The following is a 12,904-nucleotide window of genomic DNA, read 5'->3' on the forward strand; positions in this document are numbered from 1 at the left end:
AATTTTATTGGTTTCCTGTTGTAAAAAAAATTATTTTGGATACAGGAATAACAAGAAATCCTGATGAATATATGTATGATATTCTATGGGGTGTAAGCGATTCAAGGATAATAAGGGATGAGGAAGGAGTTGAAGAAGAGAGGGAAGAGGAGGAAAAGGAGAAGAGAGAGAAGGAGGAGAGGGAGAAGAAAGAGGAGGAGAGGGAGAAAAAAAGAGGAGGAAAAAGAGGAGGAGAGGGAGAAGAGAGAGAAGGAGAGGGAGGAGAGAGAGAGAAGGAGAGGGAGGAAAGAGCGAGACGAAATAAATATGAAAATATGGAAACCGATGAGATTAAAAAAAGATTGGAGGTATTACAGAAAATAACTCAACCCACCGAGGAGGAAAACAAAGAATTGACAAGTCTATTTGCAATACTTTCGACAAGACTATTGACATCGACAAGATATTCATTTTAATTCAAGTTTTTCATTTTTTTTCTTAAATAAATGGAGGAGAGAGTGAAGGCATTTCTAAGGATTCTTTATGTTTTAAAAATTAAGATTCAAATGTGCATGTTGGAAACTAAAAAGGTTTTTGCACTCTGCAGGAATTTTTCTCATAAATAAATGAGTTATTGTCTCAAATGTAAAAAGAAAACTAATACTAAAAATATTTCATATATTAAAAGTAAAAATAACAGGGTTATACAAAAAGGTATGTTCGGTGTGTGGTTCAAAAAAAAAAATCAATTTATCTCCAAACACAAACGAGGAGGAGATATACAAAAGTTTTTATCAGGAAGTAAATTTACAACTACTGGAATACCAGGGGAATTACATCTTCCAGGGTATTCTTTCTGTGGTCCAGGCACAAACTTGGATAAAAGATTAGATGAGGCAGACAATCCTAAATCATGGAGTAAACCCATCAATAGAGTTGATGAAGTGTGCATGAGACACGATATTGATTATCGGAATACCACAACGTTGGAAGAAAAGCATGAAGCCGATAGAGAAATGTTGTATAATTTGTCTCTGATACAAAATCCAACCTTGAGAGAAAAAGTTGATCGGTTCATTGTGAAGAAGATGATCAGTGCTAAATTGAAACTTGGACTTGGAAATTCAAAAAACTTATAGGCTCTAATGATGTCATTAAGACTGAAGAGCAATTAGCTGATGAATTACATAAACCAATATTCACAAAGTTTCAGAGAAGGAAAGTTTATTCCAAGGAAGTAGATTATATCTGGTCTGCTGATTTGATTGAACTCAATAATGATAAGGGGTACAAGTATGCCTTAACCGTTATTGATTTGAGGAGTAGATACGCATGGGTTGTACCATTAAAAAACAAAACAGGTAATACTCTTATGTTAGCCTTTCAACAGATATTTAATAAAAGTAAGAGAAAACCTAAAAAATTGTGGACTGATGAGGGTAGAGAGTTTTATAACAAGACATTTATGAATTTTCCAAAAAAATAACAGTATTACATTATACAGTACCTTTAATGAAGGGAAGGCAGTTGTTGTTGAACGTTTTAATCGTAACTTAAAAGAGAGATTATATAAAAAATTCACACAACTCGGTTCACAACAATGGTCATCTTTTATTCAGGATATTGTGGATAAGTATAATGACACGGTTCACACGTCAACAAATATGAAACCATCAGAAACATTTACAAAATTAAAATATGAAAAAGAGATTAATGTCAGAAAACCTAAGTTCAAAGTTGGTGATATCGTAAGAATATATAGGTGGAAATCTCATTTTGAAAAGGGTTATATTAAACGATGGACGAACGAACTTTTTAAAATTGATGTAATAGATACGGTTCCTTGGACTTATAAGATATATGATTTGGAAGGGGAAGAGATGTTAGGTTCATTTTATTCACAGGAATTACAAAAGACAAAAATAAATTGAAATTTTTTGACTCTGCCCCTTTTTGACTCTGCCCACACAAAACCCACCCACATAAACCCCACCCCACACAAGCTCCACACAAACCCCACCCCACACAAACCCCACACAAACCCCACCACACACAAACCCCACACCACAAGCTCCACACAAAAACTCCACACCACACAAGCTCCACACAAGCTCCACCCATATTCATCATATTCACATAATTAGTGATTAGTTAATTAGTTCCCCACACACAACATGTTTATCTAATTAAAAAATTATCCACCCATCCACACAAGCTCCACTCATCCACCCATCCACCCATCTCTCCACCCATCCATTAATCCACACAAACCTCATCCACATAAGCCTCATCCACATTCACCCCTCCCACATAAACCCTGCCCACATAAACCCCTCCCACACAAGCTCCACCCACATAAACCCTGCCCACACAAGCCCCCACCGAGGCCCCGCCCACACACGTCCCGCCCACACGAGCCCCGCCCACATAAGCCCCACCCACACAAGCTCCGCCCACATAAACCCCGCCCACACACGCCCCGCCCACATAAGCCCCACCCCTCATCCCCCCTGTGCGCCCCCACCTTTGACCCACCACCTCCCTCATCCCACCCCCACCCTTCCCCACACACACACATGGGGAGGGGAGGGGTGGGATGAGGGGGTGATGGGTCGTTGGGGGAGCGCACCTCCCCCCCCCCCCCCACACACACCCCCTCCCTCCCTCCCTCTCCTTCATGTCTTGATCCTTTTTTTGAAATTCAAAATCAAGTAATTGTAAACAAAACAAATATAATTAATCAAAATTGAAAATATTAAATATTCATTTGCGAGAATGTATAATCTTTCCCAGCAATCTTCTTCAGATGACTTGTGATTTCGAAACTCAGACACCATATTCTGTTTTGAAACAAAAAGTGGATAATAATTAGGTTTTATAAAGATAATTACATGGTAATATGAGTAAGCCTGGTGTTGGTTCTAAGTTCAAGCCTCGTTGACCACTGAATTAACACACCAGGAGGCCGACTCAGCCTGTCATCCTTCCAAGGCCAATAAAATGAATTCCAGTGTACTGGTAAAACCGCGTCCAAACTAATGATGCAACCAACATAAGGCGACATTCCAAAGAGAGAGTTATATTAATAAACAAATAACGAAATAATAATTCAGAAATATTTACCTCCAGAAAATCATGTGTTGTACCAGATTGCTTCAACAGCTTATGTTGTGTGATCGAGCTGAAAAAAAAAAATAATAATGAGTCAAGGGTATAGATGGAGAGACAGACAGAGAGAGGTAGGTAGAAAGACAGACAGAGAGAGATACAAAGAGACAGACAGGGAGAGATAGAGAGAGACAAACAGACAGGGAAAGGGACACACACACACACACACACACACACACACACACACACACACACACACACGCACACACACACACACACACACACACACACATATATATATATATATATATATATATATATATATATATATATATATATATATATATATATATATATATATATACATATACACACACATACACATACAGACACATACATATATTCACACACACACACGCACACACACACACACACACACACACACACACACACACACACACACACACACACACACACACACACACACACACACACACACACACACGTCTCACCATTGGTTTAATTTATTCGAGATCAGAGGCCGTGATAAGACTTCGTACCAATCATTATAAATGTTTTTCAATTCTCTTCTAAAATCATTGACCTCTTCAATAAGAGCATTCATTTGATGCACCTCATCGTGATATGTAAACTCCACTTCTTCCAAGGACCTGCCAGGAAAAAATATATATTTTCGCATTATCACGATTTAATTTATAATCAATTGCTTCATCGTTCAAAGAGGAAACCATACACAAACTTACCAACTTTGTGGTGAGCTGTTATCTTCATCGGAAGAGAGTGAGTCCATGTCTCAGTTTTTTTTACCATTGGTACAAGATGGCAAAAAGATCAGAGGCCGTGATAAGACGTCGTGTCAGTCTTTAAAAATGTTTTTAAATTCTCTTCTAAGATGATTGACCTCTTCAACAAGAGCATTAATTTCATGCACCTCGTCGTGATATGTAAACTGCCCTTCTTCCAAGGACCTGCCAAGAAAAAATATATATATCAGAATTATCACGATTTAATTTATAATCAATTGCTTCATCGTTCAAAGAGGAACCTATACACAAGCTTACCAACTTTGTGTTGAGCTGTTTTGTTCACGGAAGAAAGATCGCTCATGTCTCAGTTGTAAAAATGAAAATCCCGTCTGGCAGAAACTTTGTCTGGCGAATCACTTATAAGGCAACGATGAGGAGATTGCTTAATCATTGGGTGTGGCCACAGGAAATGACGCTTCGGGCGAGACAGCTTGGAAAATAACTGGGCGATATATTCTCAAAATGTATGAATCATTTTTAAAACATATAATACTTAAAATGCCCTAAAATGATTTTGATTAAATTTATGTTTAAAAGCCTGTTCGTGTTCCGAGATAAAATAGAAACACGAGGCCTTGTCTCAGAGAATAGTTCCTATTTTTTCACAGCATGACTGTCCAAAAACACTTCCTCATTCACACAGCACGACCGTGTCAAAAAAACACTTCCTCATTTTCATGACACGAACTGAAAACATTTGAAACAAAACTTTTGTTAGGCATGGTTTATGCACAAAAATGATTTGCAACTCGGGCGGTGGCCAGATGAGATCATTAAGAGAAGTTTATCATTTCGTAATGGCACAAAAGGGGTATCTTAAAAAATATAAAGATTCAAATGTTTTGTTTTTCAATATTTTAGATGGGGATTATTGTGCAAAGAAAATTAAACTATTGAAGGAATTTGAGAATGAACAAATCTTTTTGGTTCAATGAGTGAGCTAAACAATATGCATCGGTTATTTGATAAAGAGTGTCCCGAGGCTTAGACGTTTCAGATATTTCTTTAGAATCACCTTTAACAAATCACATTACCACTTTAGTACTTGAACAAATCTTTATCTTATTGCATGGATTATTTGAAAAAAAAAAAGTGTCTCCAGGTTAAAAGGGGAGACAAATAAATATACCTTGGGATAAAAAGGGGGTTTATTTTTAGGGAAAAAAATATGAATCGCTGAAAATCCCCCATTCATTTACATGGGGAAAAGTGAGCCAGAACCAGTATATTCACCCTACTGCCATAGAAACACTTCTTCACAAGACCTTCAACATGGACACTCATAGATGCACATAGACCGGTTTGTACTAGAGGAATCTTGTAAAAAGACCTCAATCGGAGAATTGGAGGACACGATGATGGCCATAGAAACACTTCTTCGCAAGTCCTCCCAAGGACACTCATAGATGCACATGGACGGTTTGTAAAATGTAAAAGGTTTTAGCCTCCGAGCTTTACAATCGAAATACTTTCATTTCGAAGTTTCCACTTTCAGAACTTTTGAGGTTCATCCCAAGGTCACTGCATGCCAACTATGAAGTCCTCAGGGTCAACTGTTAATGAAATATTAAATACTTTTGGCTTGCTCCACGGCCCCTCATTGACCCCTTAACGTCCTCACATGGCAGGTATGAATGCTAACGTGTTCACATGACAGGTATGAAGTGCTAAGGTCCGAAGGTGAACGGTTATGAAGAGATGGACTAGTTTTTCCTCCACAAGGGGGCCCTTCGACGGCCCAAATATGAAAACCACCGATTCGTCAACTTTGACATGGGCCAAACTGCAACTTCAATTTTTGAATTGAATTGAAGGTGACAAGACACGGGTTGGTGGGAATCAAAACCGGGTTATTTATTTATGACACATGATTGGAAGTGACACTACTTGTAGAATCCTGGATGGTGATGATGTGCTTTTCGGTGAGAAAAAGCTCATGCCGTCACACAGCCAATTGACTTGTGGGATACAGTGCATATCGGCTGCAGGTCGCTTCAGGAGTGTGTTCCAACACCAATCAACTTGTAGAGCGCTTGCCAAGTGGCTTAAGCAATGAAGCAAGCACCCCAATGAAACGCAAGCTGCTTGGTAACTGAACAGATCCCAGGTGTGTTTCATTATCAATAAGCTTGCTATCGCTTGCCAAACCAGCCGTTCCTTATAAACAGTGTCGAATGGTGAAATGCTTGCTTGAGTGCTTAAGCTACTTGGCGAGCGCTCGGCTAGAGTCTTGGTAACTGAACGCATCCCAGGTCTAACAGTCTGTGTGTCAATCCTTGAAAGTGGAATGGAAGCAAAACATTGCGTTTTTAAAATGGTTGCAAACCACACCGAGCATCGTCTCTGTGAAATGCGGATTTGAATCTGTGAGATTCGAACCAGGTGCTTCTTTTGTCAGGTTTGGAGCCGCCGTTGAAGCCAAAAGGTAACCCAGAATAGTTGAGGTCCTAGATACACTACATGGCCAAAAGTATGTGGACACCCCTTCTAATGGGTGTATTCAGCTATTTCAGGCACACCCATTGCTGACAGGTGTATACAATCAAGCACACAGCTATGCAATCTCCATAGATAAACATTGGCAGTAGAATGGGCAGGACTGATGAACTCAGTGACTTTCAACGTGGCACCGGCATCAGATGCCACCTTTCCAACAAGTCAGTTCATGAAATTTCTGCCCTGGTCAACTGTAAGTGCTGTTATTGTGAAGTGGAAACGTCTAGGGGCAACAACAGCTCAGCCATGAAGTGGAAGCTCACAGAACGGGCCCGCCAAGTGCTGAAACACGGAAAAATCATCTGTCATCAGTTGCAACAGTTTCAAACTGACTCTGGAAGCAACATCAGCACAAGCACTCTTTGTGGAGAGCTTCATGAAATGGGTTTCCATGGCCGAGCAGCCGCACACAAGTCGAAGATCACCATGTGAAATGCGAAGCGTCGGCTGGAGTGGTGTGAAGCTCACCGCCATTGGACTCTGGAGCAGTGGAAACGCCTTCTCTGGAATGATGAATCACGCTTCACCATCTGGCAGTCCGACAGATGAATCTGGGTTTGGCAGATGCCAGGAGAATGCTACCTGCCCGAATGCATAGTGCCAATTGTAAAGTTTGGTGGAAGAGGAATAATGGTCTGGAGCTGTTTTTTATGGTTCAGGCTCAGCCCCTTAGTTCCAGTGAAGGGAAATCTTAACGCTACAGCATAGAATGACATTCTAGACTATTCTGTGCTTCTAACCTGGTGGCAACAGTTTGGGGAAGGCCCTTTCCTGTTTCAGCATGACAATGCCCCCGCGCACAAAGCGAGGTCCATACAGAAATGGTTTGTCGAGATCCGTGTGGAAGAATTTGACTGGCCTGCACAGATCCCTGACCGCAACCCCATCAAATATCTTTGGGATGAATTGGAACGCCGACTGCGAGCCAGACCGAACCGCCCAACATCAGTGTCCGACCTCACGAATGCTCTTGCGGCTGAATTGAAGCAAATCCTGCAGCAATGTCCCAACATCTTGTGGAAAGCCTTCCAAGAAGAGTGGAGGCTGTTATAGCAGCGAAGGGGAGACCAACTCCATATTAATGCCTATGATTTTGGAATGAGATGTTGGACGAGCAGGTGTCCACAAACTTTTGGCCATGTAGTGTACCTCTGCTGTCTACGTGACCATACCCACACAGCCATGCTGAGGGTTCTGTCAGAATTCCATCTCCGTAGTTGCAAACCGCTCCGAGCGTCGTGAGTTTTAAAAGCAAATTTGAAAGTGTGAGATTCAAACCGGGTGTCTCCCTGGTAAACAGTGGGAGACAAAGGCAGGGTAAGAGATGTGAAATGTGCTATGTGCCGCAAAGATCGGATGGTGCGCCGTTCAAAAGTGTGTCACGTGATCGACATTGCTATCTAGTGTGCGGCAAAAGTCCAGAATATTGGTCGACATATGGGAAGCGAGGAATGCTTGTATACCCTCATCCTCGCAAATATATAATTAATGAATGCAAAATATGATGCTGGGAAATGTAGCACCCTCTATCACCCCAAGGAGACTTTGGCAGTGTGCAGGATGAGTGACGAATATGATCTCGGGACCTATGTTGCATTCCCGCGGAGTCCAAGATAGCCCCAAATGACGTCATAGAAACGTCATCAGTCCACATGACCATATCCACACAGCCACGTTGAGGGTTCTGTGTGAGCAGCACAACACGGTTGCAAACCGCACTTAAGTTGTTATTTGCAATCTTAAGTTAGTTAAGTTGTGAAACACGAATTTGAAAGTGGGAGATTCAAATTGGGGGCCTCCTTTGTCAGGTTCTAGAGCTGCCGTGAGGCCCGGAGGTAACCCAGAATAGCTAAGGTCCTACATACCTCTGCTGTTTACGCGAGCATACCCACACAACCATGCTGAGGGTTCCATGAGAGTCCATCCACATAGTTGCAAACCGCACCGAGCATCGTAAGTTTTAAAGGTGAATTCAAAAGTGAGATTCGAACTGGGTGCCTCCTTTGACAGGTTCTAGAGCCGCCGTGGAAGCTCTGAGGTACCCAGAATGGCTGAGCTAGTAGATGGATAAACCCTCTCGCCGAACGTAGCAGTCTTGACTCGCTCGGACATCGAGGTGGGGCTCGGTAAGCCAGCAAACTTTACGGAACCATCAAATTTTTATGCGCTATTCAGATTCCGGGGCCCAGCGGCCGAACCACTAATTTGGAACTTCCGGCTGAACCGTGGCTCGTAAAGGTCCCAAAATTGATTATGGTGTAAACGGGACTCAACTCTATGATTCAAGATTGGTCTGGGCTCTCAGCTCCTTCGAAAGTCTAGCTAGCTTCTGTGTTCAGCAAAATCTGATGTGGTAGAATCTCTCTGCGATTTTATGGTGAGAGAAAGAAGCCCGCCCTTCGAAAAAAAGGGTGATTCGTAATTACGGCCGTGACGTGCCTCGACCATGACGACAAGCATGCACTGCATCAGCATTATCAAAATTCAATCCAACAGTTTATCAACTGATTTGATTCTGATGGACCATCCTCTTTACAAAGCGTTGGCACTGACGAAGCATTTTCTTGGCAAGGGTGATACGAGGTGGTTTGCCATTGCCTTCCGAGCATTTGTCCGTGCTCTATCCTTTTCAATGCTGATTGTCAAGCAAGGAAGCAGCACGGACCGTTTTTTTTTTTTTCTTACAAAGTATTTGGTATGACCCAGCCGAGGTTCGACCCACTGGCCTCCCAGACCCAGAGCAGACACTCTTTCACTCTTAACCATTCTGCCACCGAGTGATTTATCGACATACACACACAATATATTGTCGCGGAACTCATGGTTCAGGTTAATCCCACCGACCCTATTTGTGGTGATGGGCAGTTAACACCGCCATCCTGGATTGAAGTGTACCTATGATAAAAATTACAGACCTCTACGGGCTTTGTAAGTGGGAAAACCTGCAAAATCGGCAGTGTATCAAATACTTGTTCCCCCCACTGTATATCTACTTCTGCCAGCTCTTATTCTAATGTCACTGGCTCAACCGCAAGTCCTCACAATTCCCCTTCAACACTTAGTGATCAATCCCCTAACCACACTCGAGCACTCAAATTGCACCGCTTAACGAAGGTTCCCAATCCTTCCTCTGTCCAAAGCTGTCCGATCTCTACTCTCACCCTCCTCCCGCTTGGAAAAGCAACGAACATTCACATGTCGAAACAGCGGAACATGCAACGCATTCCACTCCCCGATCATGCTACCAGTGACTTACAGAAACCCCACACAGTCGTCTCTTCGACTCACAATTTGAGAAAATGTTGGAAAAGCAAACCTGCATCACCTCTGCAGCAAAAATGGCTGCTTGAGAAATGGCGTTGTAGAGGGTTCTAAAGGGTTCTGCAGCATAATTCTAATGGGTTCTGCAGCGTAATTCTAAAGCACATCCAGCATAATTTCAAAGGGTTCTCAAGAGTTCCAGAGGGTAGTTCTAAAGGGCAATTCTAAGGATTATAGAAAGATAATTCTCAAGGGCATTTCTAAAGGGTAATTCTAAGGTGTTATAAAGGAGCAATTCTAAAAACGTTCTCACAAGTAATTCTAAAAACGTTCTCACAAGTAATTCTAAAGGGTAATTCTAAAAACGTTCTCACAAGTAATTCTAAAAACGTTCTCACAAGTAATTCTAAAGGATAATTCTAAAAACGTTCCCACAAGTAATTCTAAAAACGTTCTCACAAGTAATTCTAAAGGGTAATTCTAAAAACGTTCTCACAAGTAATTCTAAAGAGTAATTCTAAAAACGTTCTCACAAGTAATTCTAAAGAGTAATTCTAAAAACGTTCTCACAAGTAATTCTAAAAATGTTCTCACAAGTAATTATAAAGGATAATTCTAAAAACATTCTCACAAGTAATTCTAAAGAGTAATTCTAAAAAACGTTCTCACAAGTAATTCTAAAGAGTAATTCTAAAAACGTTCTCACAAGTAATTCTAAAGAGTAATTCTAAAAACGTTCTCACAAGTAATTCTAAAGAGTAATTCTAAAAATGTTCTGACAAGTAATTCTAAAGGATAATTCTAAAAACGTTCTCACAAGTAATTCTGAAGGGTAATTCTAAAAACGTTCTCACAAGTTATTCCGAAGGGTAATTCTAAAAATGTTCTCACAAGTAATTCTAAAAATGTTATCACAAGTAATTCTAGAGGATAATTCTAAAACCGTTCTCACAAGTAATTCTAAAAACATTCTCACAAGTAATTCTAAAGGGTAATTCTAAAAACGTTCTCACAAGTAATTCTAAAGGATAATTCTAAAAACGTTCTCACAAGTTATTCCGAAGGGTAATTCTAAAAATGTTCTCACAAGTAATTCTAAAAATGTTATCACAAGTAATTCTAGAGGATAATTCTAAAACCGTTCTCACAAGTAATTCTAAAAACGTTCTCACAAGTGATTCTAAAGGGTAATTCTAAAAACGTTCTCACAACTAATTCTAAAGAATAATTCTAAAAACGTTCTCACAAGTAATTCTAAAAAAGGTTCTCACAAGAAATTCTAAAGAGTAATTCTAAAAACGTTCTCACAAGTAATTCTAAAGGGTATTTCTAAAAACGTTCTCACAAGTAATTCTAAAGGGTATTTCTAAAAACGTTCTCACAAGTTATTCCAAAGGGTAATTCTAAATGGCAATTCGAAAAACATTCTCACAAGTAATTCCAAAGGGCAATTCGAAAAACGTTCCCACAAGTAATTCTAAAGGGCAATTCGAAAAACGTTCTCACAAGTAATTCTAAAGGGTAATTCGAAAAACGTTCTCACAAGTTATTCTAAAGGGTAATTCTAAAAACGTTTTCACAAGTAATTCTAAAAATGTTCTCACAAGTAATTCTAAAGGCTAATTCTAAAAAGGTTCTCACAAGTAATTCTAAAGGGTAATTCTAAAAACGTTCTCACAAGTAATTCTAAAAACGTTCTCACAAGTAATTCTAAAGAGTAATTCTAAAAACGTTCTCACAAGTAATTGTAAAGAGTAATTCTAAAAATGTTCTGACAAGTAATTCTAAAGGATAATTCTAAAAACGTTCTCACAAGTAATTCTGAAGGGTAATTCTAAAAACGTTCTCACAAGTTATTCTGAAGGGTAATTCTAAAAATGTTCTCACAAGTAATTCTAAAAATGTTATCACAAGTAATTCTAGAGGATAATTCTAAAACCGTTCTCACAAGTAATTCTAGAGGATAATTCTAAAACCGTTCTCACAAGTAATTCTAAAAACATTCTCACAAGTAATTCTAAAGGGTAATTCTAAAAACGTTCTCACAAGTAATTCTAAAGGATAATTCTAAAAACGTTCTCACAAGTAATTCTGAAGGGTAATTCTAAAAACATTCTCACAAGTTATTCCGAAGGGTAATTCTAAAAATGTTCTCACAAGTAATTCTAAAAATGTTATCACAAGTAATTCTAGAGGATAATTCTAAAACCGTTCTCACAAGTAATTCTAAAAACGTTCTCACAAGTGATTCTAAAGGGTAATTCTAAAAACGTTCTCACAACTAATTCTAAAGAATAATTATAAAAACGTTCTCACAAGTAATTCTAAAAAAGGTTCTCACAAGAAATTCTAAAGAGTAATTCTAAAAACGTTCTCACAACTAATTCTAAAGGGTATTTCTAAAAACGTTCTCACAAGTTATTCCAAAGGGTAATTCTAAATGGCAATTCGAAAAACATTCTCACAAGTAATTCCAAAGGGCAATTTGAAAAACGTTCCCACAAGTAATTCTAAAGGGCAATTCGAAAAACGTTCCCACAAGTAATTCTAAAGGGTAATTCGAAAAACGTTCTCACAAGTTATTCTAAAGGGTAATTCTAAAAACGTTTTCACAAGTAATTCTAAAAATGTTCTCACAAGTAATTCTAAAGGCTAATTCTAAAAACGTTCTCACAAGTAATTCTAAAGGGTAATTCTAAAAATGTTCTCACAAGTAATTCTAAAAACGTTCTCACAAGTAATTCTAAAGGGTAATTCTAAAAACGTTCTCACAAGTAATGCTAAAGAGTTATTCGAAAAACGTTCTCACAAGTAATTCGAAAAACGTTCTCACAAGTAATTCGAAAAACGTTCTCACAAGTTATTCTAAAGGGTAATTCTAAAAACGTTCTCACAAGTTATTCCAAAGGTAATTCTAAAAACGTTCTCACAAGTAATTCTAAAAACGTTCTCACAAGTTATTCCAAAGGTAATTCTAAAAACGTTCTCACAAGTAATTCTAAAAACGTTCTCACAAGTAATTATAAAGGGTAATTCTAAAAACGTTCTCACAAGTAATTCAAAAGGGTAATTCTAAAAACATTCTCACAAGTAATTCGAAAAACGTTCTCACAAGTAATTCTAAAGGGTAATTCGAAAAACGTTCTCACAAGTAATTCTAAAGGGTAATTCGAAAAAGGTTCTCACAAGTAATTCTAAAGGGTAATTCTAAAAACGTTCTCACAAGTAATTCT

At 39.1% G+C, this 12,904-nt stretch overlaps 1 long non-coding RNA gene across 2 annotated transcripts; it reads right to left on the reverse strand.

Annotated features, from left to right (window-relative positions):
- Positions 1 to 2,651: 2,651 nt before the first annotated feature.
- Positions 2,652 to 10,113, reverse strand: LOC147023315 (uncharacterized). 2 transcript variants are annotated; one of them, XR_015060135.1, is made up of 4 exons: positions 3,852 to 10,113; positions 3,600 to 3,758; positions 3,103 to 3,160; positions 2,652 to 2,819 (listed from the first exon to the last, which is right to left on the reverse strand). It is a non-coding gene; the product is annotated as an uncharacterized LOC147023315 (long non-coding RNA). The 2 variants fall into 2 exon arrangements; XR_015060134.1 differs by having other exon boundaries at positions 3,600 to 10,113.
- Between the last annotated feature and the right edge of the window lie 2,791 nt (positions 10,114 to 12,904).

The sequence above is a fragment of the Eptatretus burgeri genome, chromosome 7 (assembly GCF_056783735.1).
Source record: "Eptatretus burgeri isolate ZD-2024b chromosome 7, Ebu_testis_v1, whole genome shotgun sequence".
In the NCBI taxonomy this organism is placed as follows: domain Eukaryota; kingdom Metazoa; phylum Chordata; class Myxini; order Myxiniformes; family Myxinidae; genus Eptatretus; species Eptatretus burgeri.